The sequence below is a fragment of the Parasteatoda tepidariorum genome, chromosome 12 (assembly GCF_982258835.1).
Source record: "Parasteatoda tepidariorum strain Cologne lab strain chromosome 12, Ptep-v5.0, whole genome shotgun sequence".
Classification (NCBI taxonomy): Eukaryota; Metazoa; Arthropoda; class Arachnida; order Araneae; family Theridiidae; genus Parasteatoda; species Parasteatoda tepidariorum.
Window position 1 is genome coordinate 66072942 of NC_141766.1, and position 14872 is coordinate 66087813.

The 14872-nt window shown below is 27.3% G+C and overlaps 1 protein-coding gene across 4 annotated transcripts in view; it reads left to right on the forward strand.

The window, feature by feature from the left end:
• LOC107455526 (cysteine sulfinic acid decarboxylase) overlaps nt 1–14872 on the forward strand; it is a 90720-nt gene that overhangs the window by 23110 nt on the left and 52738 nt on the right. The window contains exon 1 of one of the 4 annotated variants that reach the window (XM_016073120.3): nt 6139–6257. The exons of the other annotated variants lie outside the window; for them this stretch is intronic. The gene's annotated coding sequence lies outside the window, so the exon portion shown is untranslated. Of the gene's footprint in view, nt 1–6138; nt 6258–14872 lie in introns of those variants that run through there. 4 annotated transcript variants of the gene reach the window in all.

A 14872-nucleotide genomic window follows, 5' to 3' on the forward strand; every position in this document is an offset into this window, starting at 1 on the left:
TTGATCTGATTTTGCTACTCGCTTTATAGTCCCTTTTAAATGTTTTTTATTTTATTTTATTTTATTTTATTTTCTGTTTTTACATGCTATTTTTACTTTTTGTGATCTATTTTATTTGTTGTTATTTTTATAAAAAAATTTTTTGAGTGCTCCTCACACTATTGTATTAATATATTTTGCTTTGGCTTTATTGATACAATATCAGTAAGCACTCTGTTTTGCGGATATAATCGCGTGGACTGAAGAGAAGATTATATCTTTTTTTCTTCCCGGTTTTATTTTTCCGGTTTTTCAAATAAAATTTAATCCTTTTTTTTTCTTTTTTTTTTTTAAATATATTATATAAACTGTTGTTTGTTAATTTTTACTTATTATTCCCCCCCCCTTTTTTTTTCATTTGTCCATAATTTTTCTTTGTTTTATTCTTCATTTTGATATATATATATATATATATATATATATATATATATATATATATATATATATATATATATATAAATGTTAATTTGAAAAAAAGAAGGGGAACATTTTCGAACTTTTTTTTTAATATAGGAAGAAAGAGAGAAAAAAATCGAAAATGTGCACCAAAAATATTTTTCTATCAATTCACTTGCTGTATAGAACGATCAAACAGTTTTTCTTTTTCTACGAGCATCAAAACAAAGAATTAAATTTGCCAAACCATAATTTAGTGTTTACTTCTCTTGATTCGTTTTCAGGAAATGAAAATCCGCACCGACATGGCTTTCCATAACGAATTTAAGCTACCGTTTTCAGGAGAATCGTACTCGAAAAGACCTTCTGTTCTATCCTGGAATTCAATGTTGTTTCCTACTATGAACATCCGGCCTTAGTGACAACTTTCTTTTACTCTTTAACAGACTATTTGACTGTTGTAAATGCTCAGAAATATTGTTCTGTCAATATAGATTATATTTTATATATTGCAGCTAGCTATACAATATTAATTTAGCAATATAAATTAAGAAAAAAAAGTTATTAATATTTTCCGTTATTTTCACGTTATTTGCACTTATTTAGATCTAAGAGAAAATTATTCATCATTGAATTTGTGAAACCAATTATTGATAAATCTTTGAGTATGAATGAAAATTAACACTACTCTATATTGGATTTTATATTTCAGTGCAAATATAATTCCGATTAACTAACAGATTTTTTTTATAACTATTAGACTGTTTTTTATAATAAAAAAGTACCAAAGTATATTATTACTGGTAATTAGAGTGTCAGAAAAAAAGTGACACCGGTGTCCTATTTTAGTCAAAGGACATTAAATAGTATATTAAACTGTATATTTTCAGAATCTAGTTTCACAGAATTATCTCACTGGATCTGTAAAAAAGTGATTTTAAATAATATTAAAGAAGCTCGGAATATGACAGAAAAGCACAGTTTGCTACGCTTTGCTTAAGAAACTAGATTTTAAAAAAAATTGAAAAATATTTTTCAAATTTGGTTGCAGAGGAAGTTGTTGACTAAAACAATTAAAATGCTAATAAACAATTTTTTCTGCAGTATGTCAGACTATTTTATCCAAAGTATTTCCCCTGAACTCTTTTAATTTTGTTTTCATGATTTTAGACCTTACCATATTGTTACTACAAATGATTGTTATAAAACGGGCTAGTGATCTCTTAATCATCCTGGTACAAAATATTTTTGTTCATTTAATTCAGAACTGTTGTGTAAAGATCTTTAAACTTTTTGCAAGCATTTAAATCCCGTGTCGTTCTTGATTTCCAGTTCATAATTTTCTTCTTTTTTTATTTACTACTTTGTTTGTGGTCCTTTTTTGCTCATCTGGCGTTCGTGATTGTCAGTTCTTCGAGTTATATGGTAAATCTATAACAATTTTAAGTTATTATTTCCCTAAACAGCGTAGAAACCTTTTGTGTGTGTTTTAACGCTCGTCATTTGCTTTCGGTCCTTTTCCTTATCACCAAGCATACATCTTTCCATACTTCTTTAGGTTGTTCTAAGTTCTTATACGGTATTGTCAAATCTCATTCAGAGTACATATTTTTGGTATTATTGTAGATTAAGAAAGTCAATATCTAGATTCATGATGTTTCGTAAATACCACCCTTAATTTGTATTATTAGAATCCTTATCAAAGAGGAAAACAAAAAGTGCACTCATTGGGTACAAAAGTTAACATCCCAATAAGAAAATTCAAACTTCAATTCGTTGCTCACAAAATCATACTTTTAAACTTCTTTCGTTATAAGCAGAAACTATTTACCCGATTTCAATTCCGTAGTTTAGTTTTGTGTAGGACTTTTTAGATAACTTCTAAATTAAGACTTTTTAGATAACTTCTAAAATAAATAATAAGCTTGAAAAACTTATTTTTAGCATTGAAATAAAATGCATTTCTCTTTTTAAAGTAGTCGTTTTCGTGCTTTTTAAAAAATAAAAATGCCTCGCGTAACATAGCAACAATTTTTTATTAAAATTTTTCAATAGACATTTGAATTGTGTTTCAAAATCTTCTGGGTAATTGGAAAAACTAATCTCGCTATTGTTTCATCATCATTCGGAATAGCTCGACAGCCCAGGGTGGGCCTTGACCTTCTCAAGAAGTTTTTTCCTGACCAACCTTTTTCCTGCTAGCGTTTTTGAGTTTACGAAAGGTATTTTTCTAGGTCATCTATCCATCTCCAATTTGGCCTGCTTTTTTCGTGTACCAACTGGCCTAGCATTGAAAATTCTTTTTCGCAGTACGGTCTTCATTGGAACAATTTTAATTAAAATTTTTAATTTTTAACTTACATTAATAAGATGTTCCACAATATTCACCCTTAGTATATATTTTTTTAAATCCTTATCAAAAAGGAAGTAATGAAAGGCATGTACGTTAGAGATTTCAAATTGAAATTTAAGCTTCGAAAAAACAAAAATGACCTTTAAACATAAAGAAAAGCTAGAGAAATAGGTGAGATTGAAAACTCCACTGCCTAAGGAAACTTGGAGGAGCTTATAACAGTCGACTAAGAACTTCTCTTTGTTTCCTTAGTTAATCAAACATGTTTTTATAATTCAAGCCTCACCTTTCTCGGCAGTCATTCGAAGGATTTCGATTCTGTTTTCCTCGATTCGATAATCGATAATGTGAAATGTGTTTGACTATATTTCTGTTTCTTTCTCCTCTCTTAAATATTAATTTCAGATATCTAAGGTGCATACTTTTTTTAAATTTATTTTTGGAAAATTATTCTAAGTTTATATATTAAGGGCAGTTTCTATGGAAAACCCGGTATGTTTAGAAAAAATTTTCCCTGCGAAAATGCGGTTTTTTTTCACCCTGGGGAACGTAAACGTAACTTAGTTTCGCGTAAAAAGCCTTCCACGAATGCTTGTCCTGATTCTTGACTTGAGAGCCATTGTCTTTAAATTTTTTAAGATACAGAGAGAATATTTATTGATTTTTATTAAATAAGTGCACTTTTTATTGATGGCTTAACCGATACAGCGTTATGATAGGAGCACGTCCGGTCACATAATCTAGTGCAAAAGTAAAATAAGTAACTTCAAAACTCAATCGGTAAACTACACTGTTAGAATTTTCATTCTAAAATTATAGTAAAGTAACCGGCAGCAGTCTGTCTATCCGTTTAACCGTAAAGTTTAAGGCAAAGAACATTTTTTACCTTCACGGTTTTGAAACCGTTTACTACTAATACGGCTGTAAGGCCGTGAATGCAAAATTATACGGTTTTTTCACCATTTAGAACTAGCATGATTTCAAAACGGTAAAAAAGAAATTTAACTGGGCATAAGAGCCCAGGTTTTTATTTGGTAATGGACATTGGAGAAGGCAGGACACCGTAAACACTTCATGTATTGAAGGGAATTGAGGAATTGCTGTGGCATCAACGCTGGGGCTCGAACCCATTCCGGCTATGAGCCGGACTCGAACCCTGCCGGTTATGAAACCGATACATTATCCCTCTCGGCTATAATATGTTCCCAGATTCAAGAAACTAAGTGTCCTCATAAGGTAGGCTTATAAGGTAGGTTGGTGCTATAAAATTCTGCTTGTTTAACTGCAGTAAGTGAAAACAGTTAATAAACGATTTTCCTCACTGTTAACAGTTTGAATACCGTCTTATTTATGGGTTATTCGACTGTTTTCTTTGAATATGGTGTAATAAAAATTAAATAAATTATTATTCAACTATTTTTTCGATGAATTTTTAACAGTGTAGGCCGTTACGAGAAGATCCGACTCTGCCAATAGCTGGAAAGGAAAATAGCCAATGGGCCATTAGAGTCTTCTTTGGAAAAGGAACACTTCAAGTTCATTTTCTAATAAAGGTTGCAATGCTTAAATCGGGTAAAAAAATTATCCTAGCATTAGTGATTGCTGAAATATTCTTAACAAATGTTAATTCTGCACTGAACATTAATATCGGTTTCTTAAACCTTCATACGGTGCAAATTTGCTATAAATTTAATAAGGTGTTAAATTGAACAATGCTTCCATTCTAGTTGAACTATGGCATCATGTAATTAAATTTAAAAAGGCGCGCAAAATAAAAAAGATATCACCCTGAATGACTTTTGTTGAATTATTACGAAGTATTACGAAGTATTCAAACTAAATTTATAACAGTTTGCAAAAATGTTTAGATTCACTTTAGAAATTACTGAGATATGGCGAAACACGTAAAAAATGCAATCATAAAGGAACTCAAATTTTGCACCTCTACTGCTCTCTTGTCGAAATTATTGGAACAATTTATTCCAGATTGGTGATATGCCCCATATTTTGATCATAAAAAAATCTAAATTCGTTGTAAAAAAGACACGTTTCTTTAAAGCAAATAAGTTTTTGTGTCTGTTTCCTTAATTTAATTAATAATTGGCTGTAATTAATTAGAATATTTGCGATGACTCTTCAAACCATTAAGTTTGATACATAGTTTGTTAAAATCCAAGCATTATAGCAAAAGTTATTTAAAGGGACATCTTTTCTATTTTGGACACTGTAATATAATATGATTCAGCTTAGAATCGTAATCAGGTTGACCCATGTATGAACGATATTGTGTTTTAACACAATTTCTGACAGTGTATAGAAAAAAAAAGCATCGAACGAAGGTTTTAAATACTACAGGGATAAAAAAAAATTCTAATAAAACTACCATAATGCATGGTAATGACATTTTCGAGTAAAAAAAAGTCTATAAATCTAGTTAATAAAGCCAAAATATACGGCATTTAAACAATTAACTTTGTAATTTTTTCCAGTCATATGGTAACGGTTTGAAAGAAATTCTGGTTTTCAAAATTATACTTTTCACGCATTTAGCAAAAAATTCAAAACTGAAGATTAAATTTAACCAAAATAAATTGTTTTTACGCCATGCTGAAAGGTATCACGAAAAAATTACCAAATTTTACCTCATTTACAAAATTTTTTCCCAGATTACAAAACCATATTTTATTGTTCCTTTTTACTAAAATCATTACCAAAAAGCTTCGGTAAAAATGACTGATCCTTTTGCATATCCATACAGCCAGAAACACGGTAAATTTAACCATATATTGGTAGTTTTGATCATACTTTTTTTCTCAGTGCATGGTGATTATAAATATATTTTTTAAAGAATTTCCTTAGACTATCAAAGGTTTCTCAGTTCGAATTTAGAATATATCACGTAGAAAAAAAAAGAATGAACGTGGTCATAAACCCCAGAAAAGGATAATAAATTAAAATATGTTTTTAAAAAATATACTTTTTCGATGATTCCTATAAAAAAATAAAGTTCAAATTAAAGTCTTACGTCATTCGGTGGTAAAGATATCAATCAAATGAACTTCATAGTGTTACTATAAAGTACGTTTTCTTGCCTTCTCATTTATCTTGCTACTCAACAGCAAAGAAACTGCATTAGCCGCTGAGTGAAAAAGTTTACGCCAATAATATAAACCGGAAATAAATAAAATATGGCTCGTATTTCGAATATTTTCTTTCAACTTTTTTCCAACTTCTGTCGACAAGTCATTAGTTATACCATGAGACGACTATAATTTTTTTTATTCTATTGGAATGGCTGGTGTTATTTTTGGGGGGGTGGAAGAGCGTGAATTTAAAGAGAAGGGGGTGGTGGCAAGAATTGTACCACCGTTCATGTTCGCCATCTCACTTGGAGTCAGACGGTGAAGTGTAGTTGACGGGTGCTCTTACCTCTTCTGTGGCTCCTCCACGTGATTCAACACCTAGACGAGTAAGTCATCACGTGTTTCTCTTAAATTAAGAATAAATTCGTCATATATTTTATTCAATAATTTATATCTTACTTGTTTAGTTTCAATATTTTTAACAGAAATATTCACGCATATTTTTTTTAGCAAAATGGAATTAAAATCCCAAAAAGTATAATTATAAAATAATAATTTTAAAAAGTATTCTGAAAGTATATATTTAAATGTCAGACACAGAACACTATTTTTATGTAAGAAAAAATCTTGATATTTTCAAAAATACATTTGAAAGTGTTTACAAGTAAGTCATATTTCATCACGCGTTTCTTTTAAATTAGGAATAACATATTTTATGCAATAAATTATATATTGCGAGTTTATTTCCAATGTTTTTAATAGACAATTTCAAACACATTTTCCTTTTAACGAAATTCCTTTAAAATTCCAAAAAGTGCATTTAAAAAATAATTATTTCAAAAATTAATCTGATAATATCCTTACATTTCAGACATAAAATACCATTTTTACGTAGAAAAATATTTATGTTATTAAAAATGATTTTTAAAACTTTCACGAGTAAGTCATGTTTCATCAAATGTTACTCTTAAATTAAGAATAAATTCGTCATGTATTATTTTATTAATTGTTTTTTTTTTCTATATTTTTCACAGAAATTTTCAATCATGCTTTCTAGTAAGATGCGTTTAAAATTTCAGGAAGTATAATTACAGAGTAATTATTGCAAAAAGTATTTTGAATGTCTGTCTAAATTTCAGATATAAAATACTATTTCTCAACAATGACATTTATATTATAAAAAATGATTTTGAAAGTATATACGACTAATCATTTCCTCATAAGTGTTTCTCTTAAATTAGGCATTCATTTATGATATATTTTTTATGTAATAAGCTATATATTCCCTGCTTATTTTCAATATTTTTAATAGTAATTTTCAAGCTTATTAGATTTCTCATAAAAACATTTTAAATTTCGAAAAGTATAATTATAAAACTATCATATCAAAAATATTCTGAAAGTATATATCTAAATTTAAAATAAAAAATATCATTTATATGTAAGAACAAAACTATTTATGCTATCAACATAGCTTTTGAAAACGTTTAAAAGTAAGCCATTTTTCATCATTTGTTACTCTTAAATTAGAAATAAATTTGATATATATTAATGTAATAATGCATATATTTTTAATATTTTCAATAGAGATCGAAAACGTACTTTAAGTATGAGTCAATTACGTCTATGATGTATTAGAAATTAATATACAAGTAAAAAACCAAAAATATCCAAACTAATTACCCGTGTTTTTGTCAATATAATTTTTTGAAAGATTTTAATGATACAATAATATATAAAATAAATTCTTTTTCTTATTTCGCAATCAAAAGTAATAAAAAGGGTTAGTTAAAACAAATCATTAAGTCTTATAATACTTAATGATACAACATTGAGTTCATGATACATTAGAGATTAATATACAAATCAAAGACAGAAAATGTCGAAAATAATTACCGTGAACTTTTTTTTTTTTAAAAATCTTTTTGATAATTTTTTTTCAAAAAATAAATTCCTCATCTCATGATAATTTAATATAATACTCTTTATATCTTAATTATTTTCTGATTTGATAATCAAAAATAGTTTAAAAGATAACGCTAGAACAAATTGTTGAAATTTTAACAAATGTTTGTTTAATGAAGGTAAATTTTTAATTCTATTAAATAATTTGTAAAAAGAATTTTTTTACACACTTAACCACCTTACTGTAAATAAGTGACTAGTTAAAATAAAGTAAAATACAAGATCACCGCGTGATCCAAATGAAGATATGAAGCATTTGGTTTATCAGTTTTATATATTTTCCTGAAATTATCAGAAGAGATATAAAACAACTTATCTAAGCAAGCATTTACGTAAATGTTTGGGGTGCTTTTTAAAAGAATCTATGTCCTCAAGTATTTTAAGATCTCTTTATACTCTTGTTTTAATCAAGCAATTAAACTAGTTCTATTATCCACCTTTCTCAACAACGTCAGATTTCAATAGCGTTTTTGATTTTTCTTTACCTAAATATTATTTTGATATCTCCAATGTGCATATTTTTTTTCACTTTTGATATGGATTCTATAACTATATATTAATAGTGGTAATAATGAAACACCCTGTACTTGCAGATAACCCAGTATTGTGCTTCTAAAGCTAACCCCATAAGAGAATAACAAGAGAAAGGAATTTCTGACAAATATCTAGGATTGTTAAACAAACTAAATACTTGTTAATGAAATTTCACCAAATTCGTAGAAGTAAAAAGCAATTATGAATTTAAAAAAATATTATAATAATATAAGCAAGTTTAACTATAAAAACGAATACTGATTTGGTTTCAGACAAAATGAATCTTGGTTCATTTTGCTCAAAACCAAATCTAGAGTTTCGAGTTTTCCATATAAAATTAACTTCAGTTACAAAAAAAAAGAAAGAAAAAAGCAAAATAGAAAGGACATTCTTTTTTGATTCAAGGTTCAAAATGATATGATTTTTTTTCACCTTAAGTAAACTTAAAAAAATGATGCTACAATATTTAGTTTCAATCATTTTACTTTACCCAACCTTCATAATTCAAAGCTATTTTCTTTAAAATAACTGATGTTCATTTAGAAACATTGCAAGCATTTGATACATAAATAATTTTTATCCTATAAAGCTTACGTAGTGTGATACATACAATAGTTGACACAATATATTATCGGGCACAGACCCGTACATGGCCGGGTAGTAAATGAGTTTTCCTCGGCTTATCTGGAATCGGCTGGACAATCGAATAAAATTTTGCGGTGTACCTGAAATTTTTGAAATTCATCTTTTATTTTGTACAACGAACATGCAATATATATTTTTAAAACGATTAAAATTTGATATTCTAACTCATTATACGAAAGTATTTTTTTTTAAATTTTTTTTTTTTAAGACACATTGTGAAATAGGTAGCACGAACTTTTAAGCGGGTTCTCAAAACATAAGAACGATACACGGAGAATAAAATTCTAGTACAATTACCGCATTGTATGGTAATTTCATTACTGGTTTAAAAAAAATCTATAGTTTTGGTTGGTAAGACCAAAATATGCGGCATTTAAATCATTAGTTTAATAGTTTTTCCATACATATGGCAACGGTTTACTGGAAACTCTAGTTTTCAAAACTATAGTTCCTATTATTTAGTAAAAAACAAAACAAAACGGAAAAGGAAATTTAACCGAATAAATAGTTTTTATGCCATGTTCTAAGGTATCGTGATAAGATTATCAAGTTTTACCATATTTTTTACATTTTATCATCATATTTTATTGTTAATTTTACCAAAGCCCTTTTGTAAAAATTACCGGCCTTCTTCATAGAGCCAGAAACACGATAAATTTTACCATATTCTGGTAGTTTTGACTATAATTTTTTTTCTCAATGTACCAATTCCTTGTATAAGTTATTTATTAAAATTTTTAATAATATTTATTACAATTCTACAATATTGAACACAATATACATTTAAATAAATCCCAAAAGGTATTCTGAAGTCAGATTTTATTTTTCCCAGCTCCCATAATAGTTTATGGATAATTATATGAATCCCGATTCTAAATTTATTAAGGCACTAATTAATATTTTTTAACACTTTTTATTTCATATAATTCATTAAAATTTCTGTAATGAAGCTTTTTAAGTTAAATTTATTTTTTAAAGTATCTTAAAAAATCATTCAAAGCTACGATTGTTGATTTTGTAATGTTTCTCAAAGTTTAAAAAATACTTAAAACTTTACAATTTGTGCCTACAGAATTCAAATTTGATAACTAAGTTCCATAAAACGCCTTAATTGAAACAAAAAGTAATCCTATTTATTTATTTGTGACTTAATGAAGAATTGGTTCTCCTAAAATTCTTCAAAGATTTAACATCTTTCTTTACATCAATATCTAGCTTTCGTTGGCATAATTAACTATTCTCATAATGGTTGTTGATAGTGTTGAAAGATTGTTGACAACTTCAAAAAGTTCGATCTAATTTTCGCTTTATTGTTATGAAACGTATCTCAGATAATCTTTGTTGTGCTTTTCTTAATTGTAAGTACCTTTTACTACATAACACCGAAATTTAATTTTTTTAATTCTTGAACAAAAAATAATGAGTTGTATTTTTTGATGAAAAATATTTGATCGGCGAAAAGAGCTTAGCTATATATTATTAAGTTATATTTTAAAACAAAACTGCTTGATTCTATTAATATATATATAAACATTATTTTTTACTGCATGTTAATAAAAGTTAAGTGAAGACTAAACTCGGAAAATGAATTTTTAATTATCAACAATTGAAAAATCTTTTCAGCAATAAAATTAAAACGAATAATATTTTTTTAAAATTCAATCAATTGTTCATATCAAAATTCAATTTTTTCAATTAATTTCACTAGTATTCTCGTAAAATTTCAAAATGATCGAATTGAAAATGTACTTTTAGGTTTTGAACGCCTCTTAAGCTTGTTATTATTACATTTGGAAGTAATTTTTTATTTGAGTAAGGCAAATAATTATAAACAAATGCGAAGATAACAACAATTGTAGACATTCTGTTATCATACACATAAAAAATAAACAATGATTCAATGATATTGTGACAAACAACTTAGAGTTTGTTGCTATGGTTATAATATTAAAGCATTTCCTTTTCTAATCGAAAGCATAAACTAAACAAACCCCATATTTTGTCGCAGTAAAGTACGCGATTATGAGAAAATGAAATATTAGTTTTACAATAACATATGTAATCGATTGATTAGTGAGAACTGCATTTTCATATTGCAAACAGTCACTACTGATGGGTTGTCATTTCTCTTGTAAATTGTAACGATCATGTGGCCATAATTCTGAACTCGAGTTTTGATGTAGCACTCTTACTAAGTTGATTTTTATATGTTTTTTAATTGAATATCTTCTTTTTGGGGAAAAGAAAATGTAGTTTTTTACAGTGTGTAAAGTAATTTAATATTATTTTTTTTTAAATTTTTATTTATTACTGAGGTTAGACAACGATTTTAGATCACGCTGAACCAATATTATCGCGCAAATTCACTGCAACTTTAATAATGTGCTAAGTTAAAGCATATTATTGCTCAAATTAAACTATATTAAAGTTGGTTACACCATATTGAAGCTCATTTCGAATGGAAATTCGTGTTTCAAATTAACAACCTTATTAGGTTTTCAGCAATTTACACGATGTTATGATTCAATGTAAATACATTATGGTTTTTACATTGAATAAATTTTTCCGAGAATGTAAAGATTTATCTTTATATATGAAAACCTTATTTGAATACTAATGAAAGCCTTAAAAATGAATACCTTATTTAAATAGTGTGGTCCGACTTCACTTTCTAAAAAATAGAATTAGCTTCTTATTCACGTTCATGCAATTTATTTTTTTATCCTCCCATTTATGTTCATACAAGTCAGTTCTCATCCTCACATTCACGTTCATACAAGTCATTTATTAGCCTTTTATTCACGTTCATGCAATTTATTTCTTATCCTCCCATTTATGTTCATACAAGTCACTTCTCATCCTACCATTCACGTTCATACAAGTCATTGCTTAATCTCTCATGAAAGTTAACTATTTTCCTACCATTCACGTTCATACAAGTTATTTCTTCATCTCTCATGAAAGTTAATTATTTTCCTACCATTCACGTTCATACAAGTCATTTCTTCATCTCTCATGAAAGTTAATTAGTTTCCTACCATTCATGTCCGTACAAGTCATTTCCTACCTGACCATCTCATTACATTTATACATTTTATTTTGAAACTAGTATATATCCAACTTATTTTATTTTTGGCCAAAAGTCCAAAAGTCAGACACGATACTCTTATACTTGACACTGAAAAGTAAACACGATACTCTTATACTTGAAGGCTCTATATTTGAAACGGAACAAAAGTGAAATTCAAATAAGAATATCATAATATGCACGGTATTTGATAACCTGTCTAGATTGAAATAAGTTTTATATCGCTTCTTTAAAAAGAATTAGAAAATTTAAATCATAGTTTTGTCTTATTAACCCGATTGCTAAGCACATTTTGCTGCCACAAAAGATTTAGATTATCGTTCTTAATTTAAATCAAATTAATTTCGAAATCAAATGTTGCTTGAATTTTAAACTGAGGTAAAAGACGCAGCGTAAACTCATTATTATTTTTTGTTATTTATGCATTTTTATAAACTAATTTAAAGCAGTTCGTCAAACAGTACGTTAGATAGAAAGCAAGCATATCAGACATCTTCAATTTTTTTGTCCAATTTTAGAATTTATATCTTAAGTCTACATTTAATTATTTTAACCTGAAAAAAAAGCTCCAACGTTACATTTTTGTAGTTATTTTTCGAAAATAAAAAAATAAGCCAGATGGAAAAGATAAAATGATAAGCATTTTTATATTACACATCTTTTAAAATATCATTAAACGAATAGATCCTTATTGAAAAAATTAATTATTATTAAAAAAATAAATTGTTATTATTAAAAAATATGTGATTGCTACAACCAGCATAATTTTCAAAATATTAATACGTGACAGAGAATATGATAGATACTAAAGTCATTAAAGTCATAAAGAATGATCGATTGCTATAGCTGTTTATTAATATTATCATGCAAATGCATAAATGAAAGCAATTCAAGCTTATGTGACTTGAGTAAAAATGGTAGGGTCTAAGTAGATTCATATAAATTCCTTTCGTTTAATGATATCACTAAAAGTAAATGGGATCAACGATAAAACAAGTTAAAAATATAAAAATTTAAACACTTTATTTTTAGTTGAAGTTATTTAGTAATTATTGAAGTGTAATACAATTCTAATTAGAAGTAACTACAATTCAAATTATTTAATTAAAAAAATCGGTAGCTAAAACGCAAACCTATCAACTACAGCACTTACATTTCATCGTAGCCATACTTTTTTGTTGCTTTTATGCTTGTTTTTGTGAATTTGTATTCTTTTACAATTATTAAGTTTTTAGGCATTTGGATTCCCTTAAAAAAGAAATTTAGCCGAGCTCGTTTTGTTGAACTTGTGAAAAGTGAAAAATAAAATTAAGGATTTTCATTCCTCGTTTGAAAATAAGCAAATAAAATAATAACCAATGTTTTTGTGTGCATCTTACTGCCTTGAATAAACTGATTTACCAAGTTGACATCGATCATTATATTTTTAAGATTATTTCCAGTTTGAAAGCACAGCATAATTTTTTTCAAGGCAGTAAAAGGGAGAAGCATTATTAAGGAAAAATTTAATAGCAAGAGCGCAAATGAATGGCTTCGATCAATATAATGATAAGCCACATTTTTTCCAGAAGTGACATTTTTCATCTCAAACTTCCCCATAATATTTTTTCCGGATTTGCATATTACAAATCTCTGGAATTTTTACTGGATAACAACCAAACACACCGAAACAATTTATTGCGTACCCGAAAATTGTAGTGTTTTTCCCCATAAACACTCTACAGAAAAAGTTTAAAATGCGGCTTATCATTAGATTTTTCTAAGCCTTACAATTATATAATAGTGATATAAAATGTTTGCTTGAATAAGATGAGTTTGTTATGTTCCAAATAAAAATAATATCCAACAAAAGAAAATATTTGATTAATCTCATGTATAATTCCGCTTGTTGCATAAAACCACTTTTAATATCATCGCCATACAAAAAATTGGGGTGGGGGATAGGTTAAAATTCCTGGATAAGCCATCTTAAAATTTATTTCTAACTTTATTTATAGTAGTAAGGTATTTGCTGTCGCATCATGACTGACAGATATAGCTAAATTCGAAAGAAAAAAAAAATGAAAGTTTTGCAAATAGGAAGTAGGAATGCTTAGAAAAAGATTTTGTACTATTTTGCACCAAGTGCTACCAAGTTTGTCGATATGATTTAGTGTATGTAATAAAAAAATCATCAGAATTAAATGAATAAAAGTTTCATTTTAAATTATTCGCTTTTTTACTTTTTTCTTAAAATCATAACTCATAAAATTTCAATTAAATCATACGAGAGTTTGAAGGTATAAATTACTGTATTATTTTTTAAATTATTGAATTATAAATACAACGTAAAAAGTTTATTCTTTTTGTTTCTAAAATTTTTAATAACTAAAACTGAAAGTCAGTGCTTGAAAATGCAACTAATTCCCGATTCAAATTTCGATAAACAGTTTTTCTCTAAATTAAATATTAATTTACAACCTCTATTTCATAGATTTAAATTTTTTAATGTTTGATAACGTAAGATATATTGTGATAACGGAACACTATATATACTATATCGACATTTCTTGCTAATTCTGGGTCATATTTCTGGTTAATAAAACCAGAATGCGGTATTTAAGCTATTCATTTAGTAATTTTTCCGTCCATATGGCGACGGTTTAAGTCAAAATATAGTTTTCAAAATTGTATCTCTCATTTCCACACATTTAGTACAAAATACAAAACTGAAAAGTAAATATAATCGAATAAATGGTTTTTATGCCATGCTCTAAGGTATCATGATAA